The sequence below is a fragment of the Staurois parvus genome, unplaced genomic scaffold, assembly GCF_062004578.1.
Source record: "Staurois parvus isolate SC_StPar_1 unplaced genomic scaffold, SC_StPar_1.0 ptg000090l, whole genome shotgun sequence".
Lineage (NCBI taxonomy): Eukaryota > Metazoa > Chordata > Amphibia > Anura > Ranidae > Staurois > Staurois parvus.
The window spans coordinates 6,925,501-6,935,184 of record NW_028317886.1 but is presented as its reverse complement, the minus strand read 5'-3'; the positions used below and the strand labels follow the sequence as shown (position 1 = coordinate 6,935,184).

Here is a 9,684-nt window from a genome sequence, read left to right as displayed (position 1 = left end):
GGCCAAGCCCAACCCTTTAAAAACAACACCACACTATAATCCCCCCCTCCACCAAACTTTACACTTGGCACAATGCAGTCAGGCAAGTACTGTTCTCCTGGCAACCACCAAACCCGGACACATCCATCAGATTGCCAGACAGAGAAGTGTGATTCATCTCTCCACAGAACACGTCTTCACTGCTCTAGAGTCCAGTGGCAGTGTGGCACCACTGCACCCAACGCTTTGCTTTGCACCAAGGCTTGGATGCAGCTGCTCGGCCATGGAAACACATTCCATGAAGCTTTCTACGCACTGTTGTTGTGCTAATCTGAAGGCCACACGAATTTTGGAAGTCTTTAGCTATTGACTCTGCAGACAGTTTGTGAGTTCTGCGCACTTCAGCAGCTCTGTCATTTTACATGGCCTACCACTTCATGGCTAAGTTGCTGTTGTTCCCAGTTGCTTCCACTTTGTTAAAACACCACTAACAGTTGAACGTGGAATATTTAGTAGCAAGGAAATTTCACGGATGGATTTATTGCACAGGTGGCAACCTATCACAGTACCACGCTTGAATTCATTGAGCTCCTGAGAGTGACCCATTCTTTCACAAATGTTTGTAGAAGCAGTCTGCATGCCTAGGTGCTTGATTTTATACACCTGTGGCCATGGAAGTGATTGGAACATCCAAATCCAATGATTTGGCGGGGCGTCCCAATACTTTTGGCAATATAGTGCAGATGTGTCTGGGCCAGAAGCTGCCATGCCAGAGGTGAGTGGATGTTTGCAAGCTTGTTTCTTTTGCATATTTCAATTGTAGTGTCTGTAAACCATACAGTATTTCTATTTGTGAGTTTCATTTAAGGCTTATTGTGGGGTAGAAGTTGTTGTAGTTCCTTTTAAGTTGAAAAAGCTCCTCCACTATCCTTCACTCTTGAAACTTAGATAATCAAAATATCATCAATGTAGCAGAGCAGAAATAGGCTATGGGTTTGTTTAGAAGATTGGTTGTGTACCTTAAGGCTTCATATACACTGTATTCTAATGATTGTTGTTTTCTCCTTCAGGAGTTTAGGAATAGCAAAAATGTGGTAAAAAGATGTGATTTTGGATGTGCACTCATGAGCATTTATGCCCATTCCCATGTATAATATAATTAGAATGCATTAACACAGGAACATGCCTAGTGTTAGAGCTGATTCACACATGTGCGGTGCAGATTGAAGCTCAGGTTTCACAGCTAATTGATACAGTAGTTGTTCACAGGATTAGCTCAGGAACTTATCTGGTTCATTATTATTATTATTATTATATGGGATTTATGTAGCACCAACAGTTTGCTCAGCGCTTTACAATAAACCGGGAGACAATACAGTAACAATACAGTTCAATACAAGAGGGTTTTGAGGGCCCTGCTCCTTGGAGCTTACAATCTGGGAGGGAGGGGCTAGTTGTACAAAAGGTAGTAACTGTGAGGGATGGACTGGTTGGAAGAGTAGAAGATTCCAGTATTAGCTGAGGGCAGGATAGGCTTCCCTGAAGAGATAGGTTTTCAGAGATCGCCTAAAAGTGAGCAGAGTAGGCGATAGTCTGATAAATTGGGGTAGAGAGTTCCAGAGGATGGGGGAAGCTCTGGAGAAGTCTTAGAGATGCGCATGAGAGGAGGAGACAAGGGAGCTAGAGAGTAGGAGGTCTTGCGAGGAGCGGAGAGTACGGTTTGGGTGATATTTAGAGACAAGGTCGTTGATGTAATTTGGGGCAGAGTTATAAATGGCTTTATACGTTATTGTTAATGTTTTGAATTTTATCCTTTGGGCAATGGGAAGCCAATGGAGGGATTGGCAGAGAGGGGTGGCAGATTCAGAACGGTTAGTAAGGTGGATGAGTCTGGCAGCAACATTCATGATAGACTGAAGAGGGGATAGCCTGCGATGAGGTAGGCCAATGAGGAGGGAGTTACAATAGTCAATACTTCATACATATGCGGTTTAAAAATGGTTCCCATAGAAGTTTATACCCTGCACCTGAACCAGACCGCACTGCTCAGAAATCGAACATGACTTTTTTAAAACCGAACTGAAACTGCACGGCCAGCACACCGGACATAAGTGAACAGGCACCATAGAAAGCAATTTTTTTTTCACATATCATGCAGATTGGATGAGGTTCAAACCGCATCCAATCCACATGTTTGTGAACAGGCACTCAAGGTGCTTTTAGGAGCATTTAGGTGCTTTTGAGCATTTGTCTAATGTTTTTTTTTTTCCTGCCTTTAAACTCCTATGTGTATATGGACACATAGATTAACATGGAGGAGCATTTAGAGGCAGAAAGAAACTGTGTTTGAGCTCAAGTGTGCATGAGGACCAGGGGCGGACTGACCATTTGGGAACTCGGGCACTGCCCGAGGGCCCGGGGTCAGTAGGGGGCCCCATGAGATGCCACTGATACCTTTCATAGGCTTTTTTGGGTGTGGTTTGAGTGTGGGCCGGGACACAGGGGCCCCATGATCCCCTATTGCTCAGGGGCCCCATGAGTTGTCAGTCAGTCCCTGATGAGGACTTAATGGTGTTCTACTGACTAAAACAATTAACATGTTTTTCACCCAGTCTGAGATACTATCAGTGTGTATTCTGATTCCTGAGCTTATTGGTCTGTCTGGGGTTCTGTAAGGTTCCATTTATGTGGCAGAGGCCACAGCATTAAGAATTTCAATTTCATGGTACTGATGGGGAAATTTAAGTCACAGAACATGTGGCTGGTTGGGAATGTAAATTCATACAAAAATCTAAAACGCTAATCTAATACTGTGTTTTAATTAGGGACAGAAATGTTATGTGCCAGTATGATTTTATGTAATCTTCTGACCTCTCACAATAAAGCTTGTTTCTCCTCATGGCTTTGATCAAGGGTATATGAACATTTCAAAACGTCTGTCACAGGTAGAACCAAACTTTTTATCTCCTGGGTAATTAGCTGAATAAAACTCTTAAGCTCTGATTACTTACAGCAATACCTATTAATTCTCAAGTGTGTCAAAGAGAACATTGTCATATTTTTCTTTAACAGTTATGATCCATTTATCCTCTCTGTAAATCTGTGAATAAATTTGTGGGTTTTAGAACCATTTTCAGAACTGTATAAAGCTTGTGGAAGGCAGTTATTCCAAAAGCTTTTTCACTTCAGATATAGTTCTTATCATCATAGGAATTCCCCTAACTCCAAATTAGGAGGCACTGCTTACTGTTGCTCATCGCGTTCCCATCTTAGGGGTTCCACCCCCCACTTTTATTCCAGCCTTCTGCCTGTTATCAATCTCCCCACCCCCACAAAATATTCACCCCCCCTTTCTTTTCTCTTCTTTTTTTTTTCTTTTCTATCCCCCATTCCATCTTCTTCTGCTAGGACCCACCTTTTAATATGTCGCAATCTTTTGCAGTAGTACAGATGGATTAGAGTGCGATTGAAAAGTCTCACCTTGTGTCAAAGCACTCATGCCTTGTTGAAGTGGGCACTAGAACGTTTTGTTCCCTATTTTTTTTCCCTTACTCTTATTAAACCTAAACATTCACATTCAACTGAAGCACAGGTGACTCATTGAGGCTTTAGAGGTGCTCAGCCATCTTCTGTTTCCTTATCTAGTTTGATATACACTGTTTATTTCACTAGCGTTCACCTACCATCTGCATATGACGGTTAATGGACTGTGCCATTTTAAAAATCTTTCTGACACACCTGGTGTACTAGATCCTATCTGTATGATTGGAAGGTTTGTATTTTTTATAGTTTCAATAAAACCACACATAGTGTTTTCACAGTTACATATTTGGTTAGGTTGAATCAAGACACTGGCCTGTCTAGTTCAGTGTGTGATTTTGTCACTATGACATTCAATATCCCTGTACATTGTGTTCATAAAAAATTTAAAAGTTGTTTGAATTTATCTACCACCAACTGCGGAGGGAAGTTCCACATCCTTACCACTATAACAATAAAGAACTATTTACTCAGTTTAGGATAAGACCACTTCTTCTCTTCTTGATTCATTGTGTGGCCATGTGTCTTCTTCTTCTTCTAGGACTAAATAGTTTTCTCCCATTGATACAATCCCCATTTAAAGATTTGTATACTGTGACCATGTCCCCTCTTAAGTACATCTTCTTCAGGTAGAATACATTCAATGTTTTTAATCATTCCTCAATACTGAGGTTCTCCAGCCCCCTCTGGCCTTCTCTGTACTCTCTCCAGTTCATGGACATCCTTCCTGAAGACTGGTGACCAAAACTGGATGGCATACTCAAGATGAGGCTGAACCAGAGGTGTTTTTTAAATTAAAGGAAGGGGTTAACATCTGGAATGATCAAAGGGTTAACTGTGTGCTGTGTTTGTTTTACTATGTGTGCTGTGTGCTGTTTTACTTGGGAGACATGCTGTTATGTATCTCTCTGCTGTGCAGATATAGAGCAGCATGTCCATGCTGACAGGAGAGAGACCTGTGCTGTTTACGCACAGATCTCTCCCCTCTTAGCACTATATTGTCTTTCTTGGTATTTTTCCCAACCCACTAGATTCCCTGAATTGGGATATTCTGGCCTGTATGGCATGGGGGAGTCTATAATGATGTACCCTTTCTCTCTCTGTGGAAAACCACCTCAACCCCTGGCCCTTATCCCTTTCCGATTGCCTTATAAAGGTTTAGGTGAATAAGGGTATGGATCCTCCCTATATCCAGATAAAGGTTCATATTGATTACTTGTGGGTATCCCAAAACCATCATTCCTAGGTGTAAACTCAGATCTAGGACCTAATGGTAAAAAATTTCCTTTTAGTGTGTTGAGTTTTAATTCTTGTGGTTCAATTATTCTGATTATGATATATTTGAGATCTCAATGCATTAGGGGGTATAGCATTAGTATGCTCTCTCTGTTGATTCTGACTAACATAATTAGATCCATTCCCTCCTCTATTACTCTCACCTCCAGCTTGTGTTTCAGAATTGTCAGAAGGAATCTCTAAATAACCATTACCTTTCCCCACTGTGCTTTGCCAAAGATATACTGTCTTATGTCTAAAGTCTCCTAAATCCCTATTAAATTTTTTAAATTTCTTTGTGTATAATGATCTACCTTCTCCAACCTCTTTTTATTCTGGGAGTTGAATTTTATCACATTAATAAGTATATTTAATGGGCTCTATCTTATCGTGTAACTCTTTAATCTTATTACCCAAATTTGATATCTTTTTCCTCTTTAATATCAGTTCCTGAAGCTCTAATCCCACTTTATTAAAAAAAATAGTACCATTCTGATTCGGTTTCCTCATCCTTGAGACCACTTTGTGGGGCTACTTCCCATCTTAATCTGCAAAAAATGATTTTTTTCTTTTAGATAATGCTCCAGGGTGCATATATCCCACCAGGCTTTCACCTGCTTTTCAAAAGCATAATCCATGGCTGTAAAGATACCACTACAGGTGAAACTCGAAAAATTTGAATATCGTGCAAAAATGTTTTTCAGTAATGCACCTTAAAAAGTGAAACTAATATATGAGATAGACTCATTACATGCAAAGCAAGATAGTTCAAGCCATGATTTGTCATAATTGTGATGATTATGGCTTACAGCTCATGAAAACCCCAAATCCACAGTCTCAGAAAATTTGAATATTACTTGCAATCAATAAAACACGGATTGTACATAGAACAATATCGGACCTCTGAACAGTAAAAGCATGCATATGTACTCAGTACTTGGTTTGGGACCCTTTTGCAGCAATTACTGCCTCAATGCGGCGTGGCATGGAAGCTATCAGCCTGTTGCACTGCTGAGGTGTTATGGAAGACCAGGATGCTTCAATAGCGGCCTTCAGCTCTTCTGCATTGTTCGGTCTCATGTCTCTCAGCTTTCTCTTGGCAATGCCCCATAGATTCTCTATGGGGTTCAGGTCAGGCGAGTTTGCTGGCCAATCAAGCACAGTAATCCCATGGTCATTTAACCAGGTTTTGGTGCTTTTGGCTGTGTGGGCAGGTGCCAAGTCCTGCTGGAAAATGAAGTCAGCATCCCCACAAAGCTCATCTGCGGAAGGAAGCATGAAGTGCTCCAAAATCTCCTGGTAAACGGCTGCGTTGACCCTGGACTTAATGAGGCACAGTGGACCAACACCAGCACATGACATGGCTCCTCAAATCAACACAGACTGTGGAAACTTCACACTGGACTTCAAGCATCTTGCAGTGTGTGCCTCTCCATTATTCCTCCATACTCTGGGTCCTTGGTTTCCACATGAGATGCAAAAGTTGCTCTCATCAGAAAAGAGGTCTTTGGACCACTGAGCAACAGACCAGGTCTGTTTTTCTTTAGCCCAGGTAAGACGCTTCTGACGTTGTTTGTTGTTCAGGAGCGGCTTGACAAGAGGAATATAACATTTGAAGCCCATGTCCAGGATTCGTCTGTGTGTGGTGGCTCTTGATGCACTGACTCCAGCCTCAGTCCACTCCTTGTGAAAGTCCCCAACACTTTTGAATGGCCTTTTCTTGACAATCCTCTCCAGGCTGTGGTCATCCCTGCTGCTTGTGCACCTTTTTTTTCCACACTTTTCACTTCCACATAACTTTCTATTAATGTTCTTTGATACAGCACTTTGGGAACATCCAACGTCTTTTGCTATTACTTTTTGAGTCTTTCCCTCCTTATGGAGGGTGTCAATGATGGTTTTCTGCACAACTGTCAGGTCAGCAGTCTTTCCCATGATTGTGATTCCTACTGAACCAGACTGAGAGACCATTTAAAGGCTCAGGAACCCTTTGCAGGTGTTATGGCTTAATTAGCTGATTAGAGTGGGACACTTTGAGCCTAGAACATTGCACCTTTTCACAATATTCTAATTTTCTGAGATTGTGGATTTGGGGTTTTCATGAGCTGTAAGCCATAATCATCACAATTATGACAAATCACGGCTTGAACTATTTTGCTTTGCATGTAATGAGTCTATCTCATATATTAGTTTCACCTTTTAGGTTGCATTACTGAAATAAATGAACTTTTGCACGATATTCTAATTTTTTGAGTTTCACCTGTATGTCTCTCTTCTGCTTATCATCCACAGAGTGATGGGCAAACGGAGAGGACTAACCAAACTTTGGAGCAATACCTAAGATGCTTCTCCACCTTCTCTCAGGATAATTGGGCATCTCTTCTTCCCTGTGCAGAATTTGCCTACAACTCTGTCCATGCTTACACCAACCAGTCTCCTTTCTGGGAAAATTACGGTTTTCACCCTTCCTTCATGGCTGGTGCCATTCCAGAAGGCTGACACGCTTGTTCAGAGGAAAACAGTGCATCTAAATTAATTTGTCAAGCATTTAAAAAATTCACCACCTCCATAGTTGCTAGAGTTATCAAAAAACAGCTATGAAACAAAAATGTGCCAAAAATGCTAAACAAAAATGTGCTACTCTATGTTTAAAAATAAAAATTGTCATGAATAGCAATCAATATAACAATAATCACAGCAGCACTCCACACTTTTAAAAGGTCATAGTCTTCCACCAATCGGTGATGAAAAGTGCAACAAATCCCAAAGCTTTTGTGTCACAATTTTTTTGAAAATGAAGAAATTAAAGAAAATATTTTTGTTTTTTGTTTTTTTTTTTACATATTGTCACCAGTCCAGTACAGTATCCTCATATAACTGGTGTGGCAGTGATCAGGGTCACTGACTGGTGACAGTATGTAAAAAAACCCCAATAATATATCTTTTTAATTTTTACAATTAAAAAAAAAAACTGCAACCAGAGCAGTACAGTGTTACCACAGTAACACTGTACTGCTCTGGGGAAGTAATCAGGATTTTTTCTTATTTTTTACACACTATGATTCTCTATACCAGTGAATTTCACTGTTATAAGCAACCATTTTTACTTAATGAAATTGATTAATTCTGTGTTTACTATTGTGGTTAGCTGTGATTGTCCACAGCTAATCACATGGTACAGATGTGCTGTGATTGGCACTGTCAGAACCATGTGATCACTGTGACCAATCACAGAGATCAACACAGTAGTACACAATGGATGTCTTGAATGAATGCCATCCGTTGTGTATAATTGTTACGTAATCTGCTGTGATTGGCCACAGTGATCACATGGCACAGGCAGTGACCAGAACACTTATCAGTCATCTGCTGTGTCCACTGATGAGAGATTACATTGCATCTTGGTCTGTGGGCCCACGTTAGCCACGTTCTTTGGACAGTGTCCAATCATTTGTCTATAGGCCGGGCTGGAGCAGGTTAATAACTTAAGTAAGCAAATGATAAAGAAATAGTAATGTGGTATGGAAATAATATGTTATCTAGTTTACAGACAATCCTCTAATAAATGGGACTTTTAGGGCTACATAAGCCAATAGAAAACATATTTTTAATGCATCCAATAATAGTGATTCTACTGCAGTTTTATAGTCTGATCACAGCATTACTGATGCTGCTAGCAAGCAAAAAGAGGTGGTACATGAGTTTAATGCTGTTGTCAATAGGAAGTTGAGTGATACAAACAAACCACAATGTATACCTGAAACTTCCTTAAAGGAATCTATGCCTTGTATATTATCGCCATTGGGTTTTCATTTGTCAGCAAGTCTGAGGGAGAAAATTTGGAATAGTGATTTTATTGATTTGCTGTCACTGCTTCCATCTACAAAAGACCTCCTTTTTAAAAGCGAAAAAAAGAAGAAAAAAATTAGGAGGATAGGCGTAGGCCAGTTACCAGACATTTTAATAATTGGTTACAGGTGTTTTGCATTTACACTAGTGTAATGTGTAAAAAATATCTGGAAAAATGTACAGGATTTTAGAGGCTTACAAAAATTTTGGTGGTATTTCATGGCTCTTTTATGATGAATCTTTTAGGCACAAAATAGCAGTACAGCCTTATTTAACTTGGGGCACAAAAGGCATTGGTTTATGTTTAAACCTTTTTTTGCCTCAAAGATCATCCACGTTCAAACAATCGGTTTCTGCAAATTCCAATTTGCTTTTCATTCAATGATTCACAGTGTAAATGGCCTAATACGTGTAAATTTAAACATGACTGTGCATTTTGCGCAGGAGCGCATCCTGTCATTAAATGTTTTAAAAAATTAGCATTAACTAACCAGCAACTGGAGAGGGATCTTTTTCTTAAAAGCTCCATCACAGGTGAAACTGGAAAAAATGTGGCCTTGGCTCCTGGAATACCCAGACCAACAGGCAACCCATCTGCTAATTGGGGGATTTAAATTTGGTTTTGTGCTACCAAGTTTTGAAGGCTCAGGTTGTCTTAACGCTGAGAATTTAAAATCAGTACATAATTTAATCGAAATTGTCAGGGAATTAAAGGAAGGTAGAGTCGCAGGTCCGTTTAATAGCCCACAGTTTTTAATTTCCATATTTCCCCCTTAGTGGTTATTCCTAAGAAAGAAGAGGGCTCTTATAAGTTAATACACCATTTGTCTTTTCCCATAGGAGCCTCCTTGAATGATCAAATACCGGAGGTTTGTTCATCGGTATCATACAGATCATTTAGTGAGGCTTTGGAAAAAATTTGATCTTTAGGAAAAATGTATTGCTAGCAAAGGCAGATATAAAAGCTGCTTTTCGGTTACTTCCTATCCACCCTCAATCTTTTCATTCATTAGGATTTGGTTTTGAGGATACATTCTTTTT

At 40.1% G+C, this 9,684-nt stretch overlaps 1 pseudogene; it reads left to right on the top strand.

Moving 5' to 3' along the window:
- The first annotated feature begins 745 nt into the window (after positions 1–745).
- LOC149468234 (uncharacterized) lies at positions 746–9,257 on the top strand (annotated as a pseudogene).
- The last annotated feature ends 427 nt before the right edge of the window (positions 9,258–9,684 follow it).